We start from the raw sequence: 21571 nt of genomic DNA on the forward strand, positions 1-21571 counted from the left end.
TCAAAGGAATTATGCAAGGATCTGGGACTGCATGTGAGGAAGATTTATAATAGTAGTTTTGAAAATGAGCATGAGTTCACAGAAACAGAGCATGTCCAGACAAATGCATAACTATAAGAAGCTGAACTAAGCTTATAAGAACTATAAGAATATTTTACTGTAATGTTTACAGTTGCTTGATGTTGTCAGGGTAACTGCTTTAATTAAGTACCTCTGAATTACCTTTAATCTTTACCTTATTCTCATTTGGGTGAAGATAAACTTTTTATTGTTGCATATGTATTAATCCTTGAGGGCGTACAAGAGAAGAAACTGCTACCTAAAGCATTTGTGAGTGTATCCAAAGTTTCAGTGTTGGTTAGGGCTATGCTAGTCTTTGCAAATGATTGTTAACTTACCCAAAGAAATGTGAAAAATACATTATAGCATTAAACTGATGACTGAACAAAAACATGCAACTAAACTTTTCCTGAATTTCTGTTATTTTCTCTATATTTTAAAGTTTTTGTTGTATCTTTTCTCTCCTGCTGGGCTTTTCTCACCACATATAGCAAATAGCACACTATTAGCTGGATAAAAAGAATCTGTGTCAGTACTTTTATGCTCTACAAACAACTTTGGTGGTGGGCTATTTTTGTTATGGTCCCATCCTTCCCTGCCTCTGTTGCAGCTAATTAAATAAATTTTGTTTTCTGCATTAGTGACATTGCATTTTGACTAATCCATGCTGGGGGTGCCTTCTGGGACTTGCTTTGGATCTTGACATCACCTTGTCTTTTACCCTTTCTTTTCATATGCTCTTTGCTTTTTCCTACTCTCTCTGCATAACACATTCAAATGTATCCTTGATTAATATTAGATTAGAATTAGACACATTCAAATGTATTCTTGATTAATATTAGATGAGTCAAAATGTTTGTATGCATGACAACTTCACCTTCTGTTGTAGATTAAATTTGTTTACTAAAAATGTAATAGTTAAATTTTTCCAATGTGTTCTACTAAATGACTTTGATTTTTGATTGAAAGAAAGTTGTAAGTAGAAGCTATTTACTATTATTAAATTTTTGAAAAAGCTTTTTTTCTAGGGTAGAATGCTCTCAGGAAAGAAATTACGCTATCCTTCAAGGGTGATTCTCAAATTTAGTATTTTCATAAACCTATTGTTAATAGATCACTAATGTCTCCATTCTTTTCATCTTGTATCACACAGAAAAAATGAGATGAGACCTGTGCTATGTTCAGAAAATGGGGAAGCTAGACTTATTGAAAATTAGCTTCCCAGCTAGACTCATTGATAAAGCTGTGAAATAAAATTGGGAATTAAATTCCCAAGCCTGATGCAGTGTTGAAATAGTTTTCTGCTTTAGGCATTTGTAGTGTTTGTGATGAAATGATGTGTTATTAGCGATGAGAAAACAAACACTCATATTTATTTTATCTAGACTTTTAAACTTTTGCAGAGTGATTGATTCAAGTGTCAGTCAGAGATGTTTAGGTGCTGCTTGTGACAGCTGGGGATACCAGAAACTCCTATGATATTAATTTATCTGTGTGAAAATCAGAAGTTATGTGGTCCTGCAAGGGAACAGAGGCAGTGATGGGTACATGGACTTCCTAGGGGCTGCCAGCTCAACAGACTAAAAACTTGACTGAAAACCTGGACATTCTGCAGAAACATACCTGGCTGTGATTCCTGTGATTGTGCCAGGGCTGCATTGTGAGCATGGCAGAGACAGGTTATACACCCTGAAGGACCTGTGTTGCCTCTTCTTGCAGAACTTTTGAGCAGCTCTATAAACAGCAGACAATATCACTGTACTTTTTGCACTTTACAGCAATGATATCTTTGTTCCACCTTGGAATGCCTGCTCATGAGGGTCAGAAGGCAGATAACCAGACTGGGCTGTCAGTCTTTGAACAGAATATAGTCAGGTTTCGATTTCTAGGACATAACATTGGAGAATGTCACCTTGGGCACTGTGGAGTCAAAGGACAGCATTCCTAAGTCTTCTACCTGCTGATTTCTCTCAATTCTTACCATTGCAGTTTGATAAAAACTTAACAGCAAAAGGAATTGAAGAAAAGTGCAATGAACTTTTTGTATAGTTGAAAAAAAGAAAAACAGAGCATATTTGTAATACTAATCATTGAAAAAAAAACTTAGTCCATATTTCTGTGTTTTTTCTTATTTTTTTTTGAGTGTGTTAATGAAAAGATTTTTTTTATAAAATAGAAATGTGATCTTAAAAATTAAATGGGAAAGTAGTGGACCTCTTTAAGATTAGAAAAATTCCTCTTCTCTATATAATCATGCACATATTATCTCATATTAACTTGGTAATCTACAGTAAGAACTGGGTTTTTTAGACCTTTAGAACTAGTGTCATTGTTGTTTCAGTGGGCAGAGTATAAGATACCATGTATGGCAAATAACAAAAAATTGCATGGGAATTAATATCTGACTGTGTAACCTTTATATTCTCATGCTAAAAAGATGTACTCCTGTCACCAAAATTGAACTTGATTATATAAGTTGCAGGTCAAGAACACCAATCAGAGATAAACAATGAAACCTTTTTATTGTTTCAGGTTGAGATTATGCACATGAGTCTTGTTGTGATAAACCAAGCCACTGTCTATCTGAGGCATTTTACTATTACAAGTGAAAAAAACCCAAATAAACGTATAAATCATTATCTAGCTAATTATAAGTCATTATCTAGAATGACCAGCTTTTTTCTGTATCTTTTGTCCATCAGCAGCAATATATGAATTCCAGAGAGAAGACTCACATGACAGCATATGCTCTGTCTTTTCAAAGCACACCAGAAATGTATAATTTTGAAAGTATTATTATTATTACAATCTGAAAGATTTACATTACAAAAATGTGGAAGATATCTGAAAACTCAGGTTTTGATTTCAGTTAAGATACGAATTTTTCTTTAAAATAAGAAATTACAATGGCATATGCAAATATTTAGGGAGCTGAGCCTGCTTAAAAACAGCCCCTTTAGTGCTGTGTTGGATATTTGTAGTGTGAAAAAGTGACATATTCATACCAAGGTTTGAGTTTGTTTTCATGTTTTATGCCAGTCTTCTAAACTATTCTGAAGTTCAGAGCATGCCCAAAGCACAGTTTTCTTAGGCAGCACAGAGCAAAGAAATAAACTGGTGACTTTTCTCCTTATGTCAACAATATTCAACAATATTTTTTTATGTAAATTATTTTATAAAGTAACAAACCCCACGAATATTATAACTCACAGCAGACTTAGAAATTTGAAACAATGAGAGTAGAGACCTTATTAAACTACAGCTTTCTGAGACTTTACTAAAATGACTGATGTTTACACAGCTTTCTCCAAATGAAGGTCATCCTAAAGGAGGCATCATCACTGGGTAGATCCAGGAGGGCCACACAGAGATGTATAGTACTACCTGTCTAGAGGAGGTCTTTATAATAAAACAGAATTTCAATAAAAGACTTCAAATCTCAGCAAAATTGTTGCAAAACTCCTAACAGTTTGGTTTTCCCCCGACCTTTTTCCATTCCATCAAACTAATATTTGCAAAGACTATACTCTGGAATTATTCTTGCTGTTCAGTTTTGCAACCTCTGTGGAATTAGCAATGCTTTAAAAAAAAGATGAAGGGTTGTATAGTAATTCGGTTACTACTCAGCTAGATTTCACTAGACCAAATGCAGTTTATTCAGATGATGGCAGTACTACTAAAAATATAAGGTCAAGTGTTTGTGAATATGATCTTCCAGAAGTATTTCCTTTCATACACTGCTGCTAAGGCTGGATTTGTTCTCTGCTGTATTCTTATATACTACAGATAAATAATGGTATGGAAATAATGCATGGTTAGAGATGTGGGGGAAGGCTGGTGCTGAGGGCACTGACATTGCTCTGGTTTCTTTGCTTACTTTTTACAATCTCTGGATTTTTTCAACACCCATTCTCTTATTTAGGCCACTGCAACAAACTTGAAGTTCCTTCTTCCAGAATAGCAGAAAGGAGGGTTTGCAGCTGCTGTGTCTTGCTTTCCATTACTTACAATGCTGACAAGTTTACCTCACAAGACAAATCAGATGAATTATGATTTTTAGGTGTAGTGATAGTGTGTAGTCCAGTGAAAGGAGAATCGGAAAAGGGAGATGAAAGAGAAAGGGCAGGGAGTGAAAGGTGGAACAGCAACTATAATGGAAGCTACATTGGCTATAAGTGGCATTGACACAGAAAGGGGAACAATGCTCCTATGTATGTTTAGGCTGGAAATATATAGAAAAGACCCATAATTTAAAGGATTAAGCTCCTTGAATGGCCTTCTGATAAAAATAGCTGGGGCAGTGGGTAAGTTCTAAGATGAGGCTCAGTAAGCCTCTGAAAGGGATTAGGTGATGATGGGGGAGTGGACACTCCTTTCTGCTATTCTGGAGTTGATGACCCAAGAGATTAATTCATTCCCATAGCCCCTCACACTTTTTTCAAGGGATAGTTTGACTGAAGATTTAGTGCATCACTGAGTCTCATTTTATTTTGAAGAGTAAATCTCATGTTCAGCCATTAGCACAGTAGATTTCTTCTCTTGGAAGAAGTGATTTAGATGCTTTAAAGTGTTCTTGCTATAGTGCAGATTAATCTGATATTGTTTAATCTCACATCTTTTGCACTCACTAGAAAGTTATCACAGAGAAGGCAAGCATGGCCAAACTGAAAGAGCTACTTTCACCAGTCATGTCCCACTACATGGACAAATTAGCTGTACGTGCAGGCCTCAGGAGGTCAGAGTAAAGCAATCCTATCAGTTATAAAACAATCAAGTATACTTTTTTCCCCTTGTTATGGCATCATTTTGAACAATACTACATTGTTTCATGCCAGCAATGGGAGACCAGTATCCTCTGATGTAAAATTACTTCATCCTTGATGTGGGACATCACAATCATGTAAATTTTAGGAGTCTGCAAAGCTCCATGTGTCTCAAGTTGTTTTATCTACTTAGGAGATACAAAAATGTGTGTTTAAATAGCATGCAATTATATTGATACTTGCAATTGTCAGGAATAATTGGGAAATTAGATGGTTTGTCATCCAATTTTTTATTCCTTGCATTTTGCAAAGATTACATCAGCCCATTACTCCATCTCATTCCTTATGACTCTTCACATAATACATGAGGGGTCTTGATCAAATGCAGTTCTTACTTTAGTGAAATAAGAATGTAACCCTTTGATGCCACTGGACTCCACAGAGGAGAGATGCAGAATAAGGAGATTTCTAGAGCAAAATGTGTAGTAACAAAATCTCATATTAATCAGACACCTCAGTTTCTATGGCTGGAGCAATGACACATTTGTGTTTGATTGGAAGCTGAAGATCTGTATCGCAGTCTGCATTATAAAAGCAAATAATATTCCTGGTTCTGTGGATTACTCAGTTTCACAATAAGAGCAAATGTAAGTAGTGTAAAAACACTCATTATGTTTAAGCATTCTTATCTTCTGCTGCACCTTTTTACTCTGTGGTTACCCATTCTTTGCGGAGACTGAATTAAGGTAGGAATCTCATGCGTCCCTGTTTTATATTTCCATTCTATGGTAATTTACTTCTCAGTTATTTGCAGTTAACTGAAACCTATTGGGAGTTGGACACACATACCCAGCATTTGGAGTGGAATATGGATTTTTCTCCTAGTCTGTATATTTTTAGTGTGACTGTTAGACAGGGAAAACAATGAGAAGAATTGGACGAGAGGACTACTTTTAAAATTGATTACAACCCAGAAGATGAATACATTATAAAAAAGTTGCTGCTCATCTGACTAACTCAAATAGTGTGGTTTTGTCAGCGAACGTCTTTCTAAGCTGATCTATTCACATGTACATGCACACAGAGGAAGGGGTTGAGAATTGATGGAGTTTTAACTGCCTTCAATTTGTTAGAAATTACTAACTTGATTTACATTAATGGAGAAAAAAATCCAGAAGTGTCTGCCTAACTGGGGCATTGCATAATTTAGATTTCTTTGTTAATTGTTTCTGCCAACTGTTTATGGGGTAACATTTTTGTTATTTTGAACAACTGATTTTGTACAGGCTGTCTTTTTGAGCACTTGAAGGTCATTTAATCTTTGCCACAGCTCAATTTATGCCATAAAGATAATTTATTTTGTTTTTCATTTTAAAATTAACAGGCACAGACATACACACACACACACACTCTCGCTGCCTTGCACACTACTAGCTAGGAAACTTTTTGGATATAACATCTTGCTTGTATGTTTTTCTATATGTTTTTCTTTCTGTTTAAAGATGCTGACCTATCTGAGCTGTCTATGAATGAGCTACTTGTGGGTATTGCTTAATCAGAGCAGTAAAGAGCTTGGTTCAAGTTGGTGAACCTTAATTTCTTTGGTTACACACAATACATCATCTTCAAGTGCATCAGTGAAAAGACTGAGGTGTCTTAGTGTCTTAATGTCATAGTGTCTTACTACTGTGACATAAAGCAGTAATGGTTAGAACTTATAGAGGGATTTTGAACACTTTGGACTAGTTCACCTCTTCTCCTCACCTGCTGGTTGTGAGTAACAAGTCCAAAAAGCTTGTGGGAAGCACAGCATCTCTCTGTACTGTTTTTGGCCTTGCAAGCCTTTCCCTTCTTGTATGACATGCATTGAGGAAGGTGCTAAGGAAGAGGAATCAGTAATGGTTTCTCTGCACCAGACAGCACTGGTCATCTGGATACAGAAACCAGTGTGGCAGTGTTAGTGCAGTTGTCCACAAGACAGGCCAACACAGCCTGCCTTTCAATACCTGTGAAACTATACTGTTATCTCTAACTCAGCTTTAACAGAGTTTTGGTTTCTTATTCTGTGTTTGCCCAGTAGTGCACTGTTATGTCCTATTTAGCCCTTTGTGCTACAAGAAGCATTCCACCTTTTCTGTAAGAGGTGAAATTATGGAGCCTGATGCAACAGCCCAAAGAAGGTGAGGCTGCCTCAGCTCTGTGTTCCTGGCTCAGCCAGAATTGAGGCTGAAAATGTACTCCCACCAGGTGCATCCACACAGAACAGCTGTGCAAGCCATGTGTATACAGATATACGTGCCTAGCCACACATGTCATAGACATATGCATTTAGCACTCACATGAGCTCAAACAGCACCAGGGTATTTGACACTGGGCCAATGCCAGGCACCCATGAAAGTCACTTGCTCACCTTTTCCTGCTACAGATGGAGAAGAAAAAAAAATACTGCAGGGTTCCTGAGTTGAGATAAGGACCAGGAGAAAACACTCCAGGCATAAAAGAGGTTCAATTGAAAGCTTCAAAGTGAACTTATTACTAACAGAGGCCAAGGAGAGTAATGAAAAGTAAAGTAAGTCCTTAAAAATGTCTTTTCCACCCCAGTTCCTCTCTCCTTCCCACTGACAGAGCAGGGAAACAGGACATGGGGGTTATGGTCAGTTCATGACCAAGATTTTCTTCCACTGCTCCAGGAGAGAAGTTCTTCCCCTGTGAGGCCATGGGGTCCCTCCCATGGGAGACAGCTCTCCATGAACTTCTCCTGTGTGGGTCTGCTCTCACAAACAACAGCCATACTGCACCTGCTGCAGCATGAACTCCCACCATGGGCAGACAATCCTCCCAAAACTGCTGTATCATGGGTCACTCCATGGGGTGCAGTCCTCCAAGGCCAGGCTGCTCCAGCCTGGAAGCAAGGGCCCTCTCTCCACTGGGTCTCTCCCCAGATCACAGCCTCCTCCAGGCATCCATCAGCTCCAGCATGGGCACCTCCCCCATGGGCTGCAGGTGGATCTCTGCATTCCCTGTGTACCCATGGGCTGCAGGGGCACAGCTGCTTCACCATGGTCTTCACCACAGCCTGCAGAGGAATCTCTGCTCCAAATTCTGAGAGTAACAGCTTAAGATATGGGCTATGTGCAGCTTAGCTTCTCCTGCTTTGGAAACAGGAAACTCTTGGGTGGACAGGCACTGGGGCTGAATGTGACCGCTGAAGTTACCTGTGTGTGTGATTTAATTAATTACTCATTGAGGAATGTTGGTAAGGGGCCAGGAAAAAAAGCCAAGGTATGTTTGTTTTCACACAGACAATTAGGTAACTTCAGCCTCCATCCAGCTGGGGACCACTGTTCCCACTGTAACAGTTCTGAAAATACTCATGAGCATTGGAAACATTTTTTCAAGTTTGAGCATCAGTGGGGAGGACTAATTGGTGAGAAAAATTGCTCCACAACAATGTAAGGTTGCAAGGCATACCAAGCCTTTCTGATATGATCTCTGGATGCAAACCAAAGTGGGCTTATAAATGTGTGGAGCTGACAGTAGATTATGTGCTGTCAGTGCAATTACTGGCTGTGATCACTTGGTCTCCCCTCTTCTTGTCCACTTCTGTGCTTTCTATTTAAATCCTCCCTTCAGGGTATGGCATTCACTATGTTTACTAATGTCTAGTCAGATTCAATTGATTCAAAAATTAAAGCCAAATAAACTTTGATTGTGACCACATATTTTTTCTTTTATCTCTCTCCTTTTTTGGTGTTTTTGTTTCTTTGTTTGTTTTGGGTTGGTGTTTTGTTTTTTTTGGTTAGTTAAAACAGTGTCCTCAGGGGGGAAAAAAAAAATCCCAACAGCTACTGTCACTGTTAAAGCTACCCTTTTCCAACATCTGTGGCTCTTAGCTTACATAATCCTGCATTTGCAGTGCCTATTCTGCCTCATCTTTTTGCTTTTTGCCAAAAGCCTGATACTTCTTTTCTCCAAAGGCAGAATGGTGTCTATAACTGTGTCAAGCTCCCCTCTGGGTGGCTGAAACAGGAAAAACTCTGGAAAGGTTTCACAACAGATGGATTTTGCAGTACCTGGTCCTGAATACAACATTTCACCTTACATACATGTTCTTGAGAAATATTTATTCATCTCCTGCAGCTGAATGTTGTATGTTGTTTGTTGATTTTTTTCTCTTTACTGTTACTTGTCATAAAAATAGTATAACAGGAAACATAACTGTGTCTGATTCATACATGCATTTCAGAGGAAAAAAAATACATTGCTTTTTTAGTTTGAATTTTTTCCTTGTCCTTATATTGAATAATGACCTCCAACCTATCAGTTCAATTAGAGGTAAACAATTTATGTCTTCTCTATAATAGCATTCAGAAAATATTAGAAAAATATATCAAAACCAAATAAATTTTCCCTCTAACACTTTTCTGTAATCCTGTGAAACACTGTCTTTTTTCTTGGTTGTTCATGTTTAGGAGACCTGTTTTATTTTCCATATTGTACCAGGAAAAAGGTAATATAAACTATCTCTTAATGGGATTCCAGTGCATAAATCTCTCTCCCTCAACAGCTTTATAGCTGTAGAGAAACGTTATATTTCACAGTGATGGAGCTACCCCCAAATTCATAAAATTTAAAAGAAACCCACAGCTAAAGCCATCATTCCATGAGAGATCTGAGCAAGGTGTTCATGTGGGATTAAAGAGGATTCACAGTGAAAAGTGAGATCAAATCATTAAAGTCTTTCAAATCATAAGACAAAAATGTTTGGACTTCATGATGATTCTGAATTCCATGGACAATTTTTAGAGCTTAACTTGGTTTTCTTAGTCATGATTAAAACCACAGAAGGTGAGGAATTATTGCAAGAGAAACAGACTTCAACTCAATGTCTTGCTCTGTCATTTTTACATGAAAAATAGAGAACATGATTAACTTCATGGAAAAAAAAACCCAAAATCAAAACCAAAACAAACAAAACCCCCCTAATTTCCCTTTTGATGGCACCAAGCAAGATTTTTTAATTCTTATTTTTAAATTTCCCCCATGAAAGTAGTGCTTATAAACCAGGTATAAAGGAAATCAGGAAGTGCACTTTCGAAAACGTACTAATAAAGGTGTTATTTCAGCAGTATAATTGCTTTTGCTGTGAAGAGTAACATATAATAAGGAAAATATTTTTGCCTATTTCCAGGGATACATATATGATTAAAGTTGATTATGAAAATAAAATTGCAATTTTTTTGATCAGAAATTCTTCAAATTTTCATATAGACTATTTCATTTCATCCCTTGTAGTTGAAGATCATTTTCTTATCATCTTCATAGACACAGATCAACAGGGGATTCAGCCCTATTAAAGGAGATCTTCAGAATGAAATCAGCTGTGGAATGTTTTACAAATGTGGTTCAGTAAACCCTGTGTAATTTCAAAAAGAAAATGGCGCATAGAGGGGTATCTGGGGAATTACCATGAATACAGAATTTCACTTGGATTCATACAAGAAGCACTTCTGGGAGAGTAAGACATTTTTCAAATAACCTATGAAAAAACTTATCTTTTCCTGGAGTCCTAAAGCACAACATTTGCATATTAATAGAAGATTAAAATGCCCATCAAGTATTCTTTAGTTGTTGCTTTCTCTTTTGCATTTTGCTCTTCACATAAACATTCTTTCATAATAAAAAAATCTCCTTCAACTCTGCTTATTACATTGAATCTCTAAAGTTTCATATTACAATAGCACATAGTATTTTTATATTTTAATGCTTTTGAGAATTTACTCCCTAATTTTTCCCTTTATTTGTACTTTGTTCCTCTTCAAGATGTATCTGTCTTTTTAAGCAGGGTCTAAGCATTTTATAAAGGCCAGTTTCTAAGTGGCTTTTGTGTCCCATCAAAATCATGCTTTAGACATGGATCTCACAAGTCTATTCAATTTTAAATTTTAGAATCTACAATTAAAAACACCTGAGGTGATAAACTATTGTTTGGCTATGTCCAAAAGATGTCATATTACCTGCAGTGCCCAGCCAGCAATAAAAAACAGTGTTTAAGCAAGCTAAGGTAAGGAAATATGGAGCAGATAAGTAGAACTTGAAACTGTCATGAAAAGGTACAACAGATAATATTTTCCAAGTATACTGAATTTTAGACAGCCTCTGATATTATTGTGCACTTCACTGTGAACATGACAATTATATATAAATGCACTTTAAAAATTATTTACAATAATCAATAAGGGTATAGGTGCTGCTACAACTGAAACTTTTTCCTAAAGAACTATGTCAGTGAGAAAGAGGCCATGGTTGTATTGTTCATGGATCTCTATACAGGATGAGAGAGCTGTTCAGATCAGCTGATCTTTTCTCTGTGCAGATATTGACTAAAAAAACCAATAAATTTATCAGTAAACATGCTGAAACAAGAAATTACCAAAACATTGAATTCTCAGTGACATGGTTGCTAATTCCTTAAATCTGTGTACTTATGGGAATCTCATCATCTGCTTATTGTGTATTTCTTGTTAGCAAGTTAGAATACATTGGAGTATCTTTAAGTAAGAATATCTATGTAAGTGCTTAAAGTTCTTTGTTGTCCCAAATTACACTTTGTTGGGTTTCATGGGTATATCTCTTTAACTGCACCCTGTTAAAATGATCTCCGCGGTGTCAGGAGAGACTTCATTTTATGTAAACACAAAATACAGTGCAGCTCCCTAAGTCTGAGCTTCGTTACAGGATCAAAATATTTCCCAGTCTTGGCCAGAGCAGTGTCATCACCTACTGATGATGGTTTTGTGCGGTACCTGCACTTTCATTTCCACAATCAGTTCATTTTTCCTTAGCCCTTGTAGTTGGTTCAATCCTGCTTACAGCTGTTCCTAGGGTCTCCCTCTGCCTTAGCATTGACTCTTCCTACTGCTAGGTGAGAAGGGCACTCTTTTTGCAGTTTGTATCTTTTCCTGAGCACACTTGGTTAACTTTCCTATCAAAGGAGCCATGGTACACATGGTGTAGAGGCAGAAATTTTTTCCAGTAACTCTCACAGCCCCATGAGTGTTGTTGCAGGTATGATAGATGAATGGAAGCACAAAGTCAGAGGCTTTATAGCAAAACTAGGATGGTTTGTTCTTGAGGGACTGTGGCTATGATGAGGGGCATTATGCAACTATAGCTATGTGGTGAAGTTTTGGATGTCATCAGTGCAATTTCTGTCATATTGATGCCTGTTCTGCAAATTAGACAGTAAAGGAACAGCACACCAAGCAACGGCACCAGCAGTTGTTTTCTTGCTAGTTGTCATTCACTGTCTAAATTAAATTGAAGTCAATACCTCAGAGTGAGAATGTGACGAAAATTTCCAATAACAATCTCTTGAATTTAATGACAACAGAGATTCTTGAAATAAATTAGAAAAAAAGCCACATCCAAACCTTCCACTTTACAGCTGTACTTTTAGGGGAAGTTGAGTATCCTTAAAAGTGTTTGGTGGAACACTTTTTGCTTTGAAGTAGATGGAAGCTTTAGGATAGGCTAATGTAGACTTAATTGGCACATCCATGCCAGCAGTATGTGCTAGAGGGCAGACTGTGTGTTCTGCCAAGACAGCTGTTTATGTTGTAGGCTTGGCTTGGTGTAAAAATATCTGATCAGTCATCAGATCTGTGGGTACAGGATGCATTCACTTTTTTTGTCCTTTTTCTGAATGGATTTGCAGGCTGGACTTTATCTTCTCAGCTGATGAAATTGTGGTCTCCCAGGAAATGTGTTATGGCTAATGTGGTAATCTTGCTTAAAGAAGTCAGCTGTTATGAACTTCTACAACAGGGAAAGAGCCTTTGTTCCAAATTCAAATACTGAAGGTTTATTGCTTTAATGAATATAAAATTCTGTCAGCACCAGTTACTGAGAGGGCATAAATTTGATTTTTGGCAAAATATGCACATTGGTACTGAATTACACTGAAAAGTGTCCATGAGAGACATCAGCTGTAAGAAAAATCTCAAAAGTACTTTATCAGAAGAGTTGCATGTGATTTCTGTGTTGATATATGATAAAATACCAGAGAACTTTCTACCACTCTTTTGTTTCTCTTTGAAATATGTTTAGACTCCAAGGTGGAGTGCAGAAAACTTCTGATAGAAAAGTATTTCCAAATTTCAAAATGATGTCCACTCATTGAAGCCAAGACAGACTGCCTGACACATCAGTGCATCCTGTCTCCATCAGTCTCTGTGCTTTCTGTTTGTGCTGCTTGCAATCTGCAGGGTATTTAGGTAGACTGAATTCCTACTCCTACCAAAATGCATCCCTTCCATTTGTTGCAGCTGTATTTACATGGCAACATTAGTTTTACTGAAATCCGATCGGCTTTGTTGGAAAGGGTCTCACTTGCCAGACCAGAAAAGAATCACTGCCCCATGGAGCTGCCAGTTGGACTGCTCTTTTGTGTAAAGGTGTAAAGGTGGTATAAATGTTCTAGAGAAGTCAATACAAATGAAGGTCTGTTATTGGGCTTTTAATCAGGAAATTAGTAGATCAGTCAACAAAAGGAAAGGATAAAGAGCATATGAGATAATGAAAGCTATGTTACTCAGATAACAAAGGAATTTTGTTTCTGTGTTTTTTGGTCTTCTAAATACGCAGTAGTTTTTATACCTAATGAGTAATTTTTTACTAGCATGTATTTTATCATTTCAGCTTTCTCTAAATAGTATGGCTGAGAACCAAAAGAGAAAGAGAAGACCTGAATTCATAATAGCAATCAAAATAGTAAACTACCTAGTAAACAAGAATTCATAATAGTGAACTACCTTGACATAAGGTCAGCCTGTATTTTAATGAGGTTGTTGTACAAGAAATAAATTCCCTGGAGTTTATCAAGTGAATGGTCCTGCTAAATTCAAATTTATTTTTCTGTGGTGAAGGTCTCTTTTGTGACCACAGTATTTTCTATTAGACCATCACAATATGAAAGAGGCTTATCTTGTCTGTTGTCACTTCTGACCTGGGCATGATCACACCATTTGCTTCCCTTGAAAGTTGCCCTCTCCTGCCCCTGAGAATGGTAACCTCCCATCTAAGCTGGAGTATTTGGCTGCTGAAAAGAAAGCATTCTTAATTTTAATTTATTTATTCCTGTAGTAGTGGAGGTGCCAGTGAGTATGCCAGAAATAAAAAGCTATTGAAAAACATAATTTTGGGCAGGGTGGCTTGACATTTCCTTTAAGCAGGCTTGCTTTTACACCCTGATTTTAGGTAACGGCTTAATCCATTTGTAGGCACTTGCTGTCAGAATCTGTCTTTATGAGATATTCTGAGCTCTCTTTAGCAAAAATGTAGAGGAAGATCTGATGTGAATGAGTGGTCCCTTAGGTAGAAGCACTGCTGTGACCACTCTGCATGATACACAAGCATGAGTCCAAGCAGCTGGTGGTAATGGGTGAGAAGGTAATTGGATGCCACCCTCTGGCCTCAGGTAATTCACTTTTGCAATTTTGTGAAGATTGAGAGTTTCAATTTACACATCTTCAGTGAAAAAAAAAAAAGATATACAACATACAATAAGCCTATATATAATATAGCAAATGAACTCCCATGTTACCTGCATCATATGAGGAATTCTTGTTTAGTCAGGCTTTGAAAAGTCTAAATTGTAAATTTCTCATAAAATGTTTGTGAATGCCAGAAACCATTATAGTATAATACTTTTGTTAATTCACAACAATGACCAAAATTCTCCAAATCAAAAATAAATTTTATATTGTGTCAAAACTTGTACAACATGCAAATTTTTGAGAAAATTACTGTGGTATTTTATGCAAGAGTATTAAACTGGTAGATTTAGCTCTTTGTCTCAGAAACCTGTACAAATAAGGGTCAGACCAGAAGTTTGGCTCCTGTGCAGTTTTACCTGTATGTGCTAAATATAACTAGACCTGTTGTCTTTAATGTTAAAATAGAAAGAAATCTTGCCTAAACTCAGTTCATGAGTTCAGTAGCTCAGAGTAGCTTCTAAGCATCATTTAATTAAGGTTTACAACATCTTAAGATAAAGGATAAGATGCATTTTTATCTTCTGTACAACCACCTTACACTGTATAGAATGGCCTTCATACTTTGTATTCATGTTTAACAGCATCTAACCTTACAAGCAATTGCTGAAGGAATGATCCATGTATGCAGTAACTTTAGCAGTGGATTCTTATGGAGTGTCTTGAAAAAAATAGAGATCAAACATATACAAATATACTGCAAAAGAAGTTTATTGCAGTTAGAATATAAAGATTTTCTTTAAAATCTTTCTCTAGAGCCAACAGAGTAACCATGCTCTTGACTGCCAAGGAACAAATTTAGCAGCTACTCTCCTTAACTGAAGTACAGCATATATTGGTTAAAGATAAGTAAGTCTTGTAAGTCTTTAATTAAAGTAACTTGAAAGTTACTGTGTAAGTAACTTGTAAGTCTTTAATTAAAGTAACTACTTCAGTAGTTACTTACTTAAATTAAATAGAAAATAGTTAAGGTTCATCATGATATCTTAAGATGCACCATTAGTCTAATACTGCCAAAATCTTTGCCTATCAACGGGATGCAGACAGCGAAAAGGGGGAATAACACCGACTGGTCTAATGCACTAAAAGAAAAGGATACAGTTATTTGGTCAGAAATTTTTTCCAGAAAGTATTCCAGGTGATATTTTTATGTTTTTATGCTTATGGTGCATCACAGAGCTACCAGAAAATCTGTAAATCTAATTGTATCACCTTAGGGAACAAATACATTCTCTTTAGATGTTGATCACCTTCCTAGCCAAGCTGTTATTTTTGATTTATTCAGTTCTGATGGTAGCTGTTACAGGTTCCGGGTGACCTAATTAAGGTTACGTATACTCTGCACTTTACATTTCCTTCTGAAGTTGTATATGGAGGTCCTTATTTACAACTCAGGAAATGGACCAAAGGGTCTTTGATTCACCTGTGTTCACAAAATTTGCTTTGTGATATTAATGGCCTGCTGCATTTTAATAATGTGAGCAGTAAATCTAAAGCCATACCGTAATGATTTCTATGGGTCCAGAAGAGCTTTCTCCCCAGAAATGTCTTTGAAGGCATCTTCAATACTAGATTCTTCTTTAGATGACAAGTTGTTCATGATTTATCCTGACTAAGCTGCCAAAGTAATAAATATTAGTGTTTGAGATAGCTCCAGTTTTCTCTAGCTTATTTAAAATAAAAAAACTAAACGTTCAAGGGTTTAAAACACATATAAAGGCTTCACTTTTGATGAGTATTTGCTGAAATACACATTATGCTACTTATTAGTTTCACCAATCTGTGTGGATTTATTTGGATTTATTTCTTTGTACAATAATTTTACTTAATAATTCTGCCTTAACAAGTTTTCACCACAAAGATTTTAACATTTTAATTTTTGAAAAATGTTCTTAGTAGACCATAAAGACTCTGTGTGATAATGTGCAGATTTCACATTGCAAACTCAGAAATGAGAAAAGTAAAATTTCATGCCATACAATACAGCAAAACCAGAAAATCTTTTCTCAATTTTACTTCCTCTCTCCTACAAACAAGCTGATCACTAAAATAGCACACAGTGCAGTGACACTACATTGGCAAATACCTCAGAGGGTGGCCATCTATTTTTGCACATATAATATCCATTCAATATTGATGTAACAAGATGTAACAAGAGAGCAAGTCTGAGTCACAAAAGAGACCTTCACCACAGAGATATAAATTTGAATTTAGCAGAAGCATTCACTTAACAGCTCCAGGGAATTATTTTTTTTTTGACCATCATCTTTCTTCCCTGGAAGACAGAAGTTTCTAAGTTTAAAAGTTTCTGATGGATGCAATGAGCAAAGACTTCAAAATGTAAATGTAGGTTAACTGTTGTACAATACTTACTCAGCTCCGCTGTGCATGAACCTTCTCATCTGGGATATATGTCTCATTCTCTGTTGCAACTTAAATGCATTCATGCTAAAAGCAAAATTATTCTGTCTTTGGAATTAACCCTCTCTTTGAAATAGATGATTATGGTACAATGCCTGGTATTTCTGCAATAATCATGCATTATGAGGAGTGCATCAACCTTGTGGCTTTATCTGATTTAAGAAATACCTCATCCCTCAGTTTTAACAAGGACGGTATTTTCCTGTGGAATTTTAATTTATTAAGCAGATACAAATTTTAACTTCCAGACCTTCTGAATTGTCATCATTTTCTTAAAATTACTAATAAACTGACAGTATTTGATGGATAGGTAACCACATAGTTACCTATTTATCATATACTGTCAATAACCACAACACCACATATTCATGCATGCTACTTCATCTGTTGTGACCTGTAACCTGATGTCTTAGGAAAAAATATCATTTAGTACATTAGGATTCCTTTAATAATGAAGGGAATAATAGAAATCTGACAGAAAAGCTTGTGAATTATCTTTTGTGAGTATTCTCACAAACTAGTACTCGAAAGAGGAAACAATAATATGCAAGCTAAAAAGTGAAAGATAGTTGTCTGTGAAGAAGTTTCAAGATAAACTTAATAATGTCTTTTTCTATTGGAAGATTTGAGGAGATCCATGAAATGAAAGAATCTGTGAGATTAACATATATAAATTACCTCATGGCTCTCTTCAAAGGCCATGGGTAAACTGATACCACTAAAATATTGCAGCAAATATAACTTTTCTATTTCTTAAGATGCTACGTAGATTGACAAAGCATTTGAGGGAAAGTAGCTTTTATGAAAGCTTTGTAAGGAAGTATAGGATTTACAGAGTTAAGATAAACTGCAAGGTGCTGGGTTATGTTGAGCTGTAAAATAAATCAGAAATTATATGCAACAGAAAAAAATCTGGTTGGTTTCTTCTTGCATATACTTAAAGAAATTTCATCTTGTCTAGCACTTTATAGGTTTCTTTTTCAAATGAACACTTTAAAAATGTACTATTATGATTTAAGCAATAGGTCATAGGAGATCGATGAGCTTTTGGACTGCTGATCCAAGGTAGTTTATCAATTCCACAGGATCAAAAAGTAAAAAAAAAAAAAAAAGAGATTTATATATAATTTTGTGCTTCTCAGTGCCACCGAGGGGTATTTTAAGCACTGGCAAATCTAGACATTTTGTTTTCTCTATTTTGATTTGTTCACAGACTTATTTAATGGCTAATGTGGAAATCCTAGGGAAGTGGTTGAATGGATCCAAAGATGATAGAAAGGAATAGAGTGCTGGAATTTTGCCTGGGAATAGCCATTTTAGTGATGGGAAAATCCTCTGGGCCATCTAACGACACCAAGTTCCACAGAAATTATACCCTACTTCTTTTCTCTCTGCCTCTCTCATCCTGTTACCAGCATAGGACCAGAAACTATATGAAATTGTTTGTCTGGATGTAGAGTCACCCTAAAGTTGTTGGTTTGTGTTTCCGGAGTACCATATTTCTAGATAATCTCTCTGTGAAAAGGACTTTTCCCAAATTTAAACATTATAAGGATTTCTTGAACTCTCTGCAATTACAAAACTGTGAAATTTAAACAGAAAATTGATAAAGGATTCAGAGGAGTGTTGCAGTGTGTCGCCATTTCCGGTCTCACCTATCCCATCCCCCTCAGGTATGCCAACCTTTCCCCCTCCCCCTTTGCCCTCCTGCCTGGAAGCTGCTCATTAATCTAAACCTTCCAGCAAGGCGTCGTGTGATTGGCAGATGCCCCCCAGGCCTGGGCTCATTGGTTTGTCCTAGCGTCCACATCCCCTGAGCCTTCCCCTGCTCACACCTGGTTGGCCCTCACCTGTCCCTCCCCTCCCCCTGTCCCCGGGGCTTAAAAGGACACGAGACCATGTAGCCAGGTCGTCTGTCGGTCTGGAGCTGTTGCCAGATTCAGAAATCTACCATGCTACAATAAAACTCTGGATCTAAGCTCCTCGGCAGAACCTGCTCCTTTTCTCTTCACTGCTGTCTGAACCTTTTCCACCAAAGGTAAACTGAGTTCCTATTTTGCCTGGACTTGTTCTGAGTGCCCAGCTGCAGCACCCAGCCAGCCAAAGGCATCTCTGGGGTGAAAAACGCCACAGCTGCTGCCTTTGGTCCAGCAGCGAGGCCAGACGAAGCCAGGCAGGACACAACCCCAAAACATTTGGGGCTTAATATTTAATAGAGGAGGAGCACTAAATGTCGCAATGGGTTTGTAGACAACACTAAGAAAGTTCTAGGGAAGTGGAGAAAGGTGTTAATATTCCAAAGAATAAACAAGGATAGAGTTGCATGGTAACACAAGTTATCTTATACAGAAATCATTGCACAAAAGCTAAATGTGCTTTCATAAAAGATCTGGATTTTGTTGCAAAGTGTGAGACACTGACCTGGATTGCTGTGACCATGAGGCAGAAGTAGAATTAGAGACATGTTGAGTTACTGAAGTCCTGATATAAAGTTCAGAGAAGTGAAAATGTAAAAATGGAGTATTTAGTAAGAAACAGTAGTACCTCTGTATATGACACTACAAAAAACATGAATAAAACTCCATGTCGATTCCTGATGCCAGATTCCAGAAGACATGTCAGTCATGGACTATGGAAGATCAATCTATTTGGCTTAATTGAGAAATGAGTATCCTACAGGCAGATAGAGATTACATATCTGGTAATGGAAAACTATTTCACCTTGCCAACAAAAAGCAGCAGGGGCATTCAGCTAGGGGAATGACTTACTTGAAAATATAGTGGTGCCCACCAGTTAATGAAAATTAACTCATATGGTCAAATGTAACAGGAAGTTAAAACTTGACGGTAAAAATTACCAGATATATTTTTGTATCCTTTGTTTGGAAGGACACAAGGTAGATTGATTTTCTTGTAGCTCAAAAAATGTATGGGTCTAAATAGGGACAAGTAATTTCCACTCATAAACCAAACTTTTTAATATAACAATGGGTTCTCCCATTTACTTTTTCAATTAAAGTTTCTGGAGGTCTTAGGAAGCATTAAAAAGTCTCCACAGGAATAACTAATTTTTCCCTTTTTCCACCAAAAAAAAAAAAACCAACCACTTTCTGTTCAGAACTAAAAGAAGGATTAAAAAAACTCCCTCTTAACTGGTATAAAAACCTTTTCACTCCCTCTGTAAAAATTCATTTCTGAAGTACACAACAACTTTAGTGCAACTTTAATTGCTTTAATTATTAACAACCTAAATTTAACTTAGTCTTTTTCTAGGTGAAGTCTCCTTAAAGGTGTATTAAAAAAATTCCCTCCTGCTAGCCTGCCTTCAATGCTATTTAGAGAAACTGGCACACTGCTTTTGTAAAATATCTCCAGCGTATTGATAGAGACAGTGCTACAAACAGGGCTTGGGAAAGACAGAGAAAAGCACACGTGTAATTGCAGTGGTTCTATCTAAAATAGCATGAATGGAATAGAAATGTTGGCTCTAAAGAGTATTGTGGTATATGTCTCTATAGAGACACAGATAAGTAGGCTGACATTTTTAACTTCTGAGCAGAAAATCTTAAATGCTAGGTTCTGGCTTGAAATGAATATATACTGAAAATCTACGCTACTATTAACTACAGATTGCCTAGAATCTCATCAGTTTTTTTTGGCAGCTGGCAGGTATGAGGCCTTGGGAACTCATTTTCTGGAGGAGAGTGGTCAAAAGTTGCCCTTACACTGTAGGGTGTTTTCCAGGTGTTTATGCTTTGCAGAGAGGCCAAATTGCCAGCTTGAACCCAGTAACCAATATTTCACATAGAGGCTCCTACATGTGAACAGAGTATAAAGAAAAAGAAGTCTACTTCTAAAAGGTCTTAGAAAATATATTTTTTTTAAATAAAAATTTCCATTTTTTTGCACATAACTTTGAGAATGAGAAAGCAGACTTTTCTGAATTTGTCTGACTGAGCTAGAATATGCTTTAGCAGTTCAGTTATTGCAGCCAATATTAACCAAAAGATCTTTCACCTAAGGGCCCATTTCTATGGCAACTAGAGAATATAGTGTGAACAATATTATGAACCATCCAAAGAAAAAGACAACCAACAATCTTGGGCTTCATAACACTAGAGTTAAATACAGTCTTCCAACTGAATTAGGGGGAATTATCTCAGGCTTTTCATTTTGTAGTGCATAAATTTTAGGCATAAAAAATGTTTTAGGTTCATAAGGAAGTTCTAACATTTGAGATCTTAAGCAGTTAGCAGCAAATTAGAAGACATTTAGCTAGGTAGGGAAATCAATATTTTCCTAGGTCCCTTTTTAAAACTGTTAATGAGCCTCAAAAAGGAGTCTCTAAATGCAAAAATCCAAACTGAAAAACAGAAGCAGAATCATCAGAAAAGAACTTATTCATTGTGTGAGGAAATATTAAATAAGCAATTCAGTCAGTTAGTTAAATTTATTTTGAACAAAGAACAAACTGGTAGAATTAAAAGCTTGACTGGCAAAGGAAAATCATCCTTTGTTGGTTTTGCTGTGTACAGGATGATGGGTCTGACTTCAGAATGTAGTGCCAAGGGATATTCTGTAAGGCTAAAATAAGATGGGGCAACACATATATCAAGGGAAATTTAGAGGTTAAGGAATTGAAACTGTCAATGGCTAAGAAATATGGTGAATCATTCTTCACTGAGCCAGAGGCTAGAAGACCTAATGAGCTAATAATAGCACACATTTCATACCCCCAGGAAAAGGGAGACATCAGAATGACATAGCAAGATA

Source organism: Agelaius phoeniceus, chromosome Z, assembly GCF_051311805.1.
Source record: "Agelaius phoeniceus isolate bAgePho1 chromosome Z, bAgePho1.hap1, whole genome shotgun sequence".
NCBI classification, from domain to species: domain Eukaryota; kingdom Metazoa; phylum Chordata; class Aves; order Passeriformes; family Icteridae; genus Agelaius; species Agelaius phoeniceus.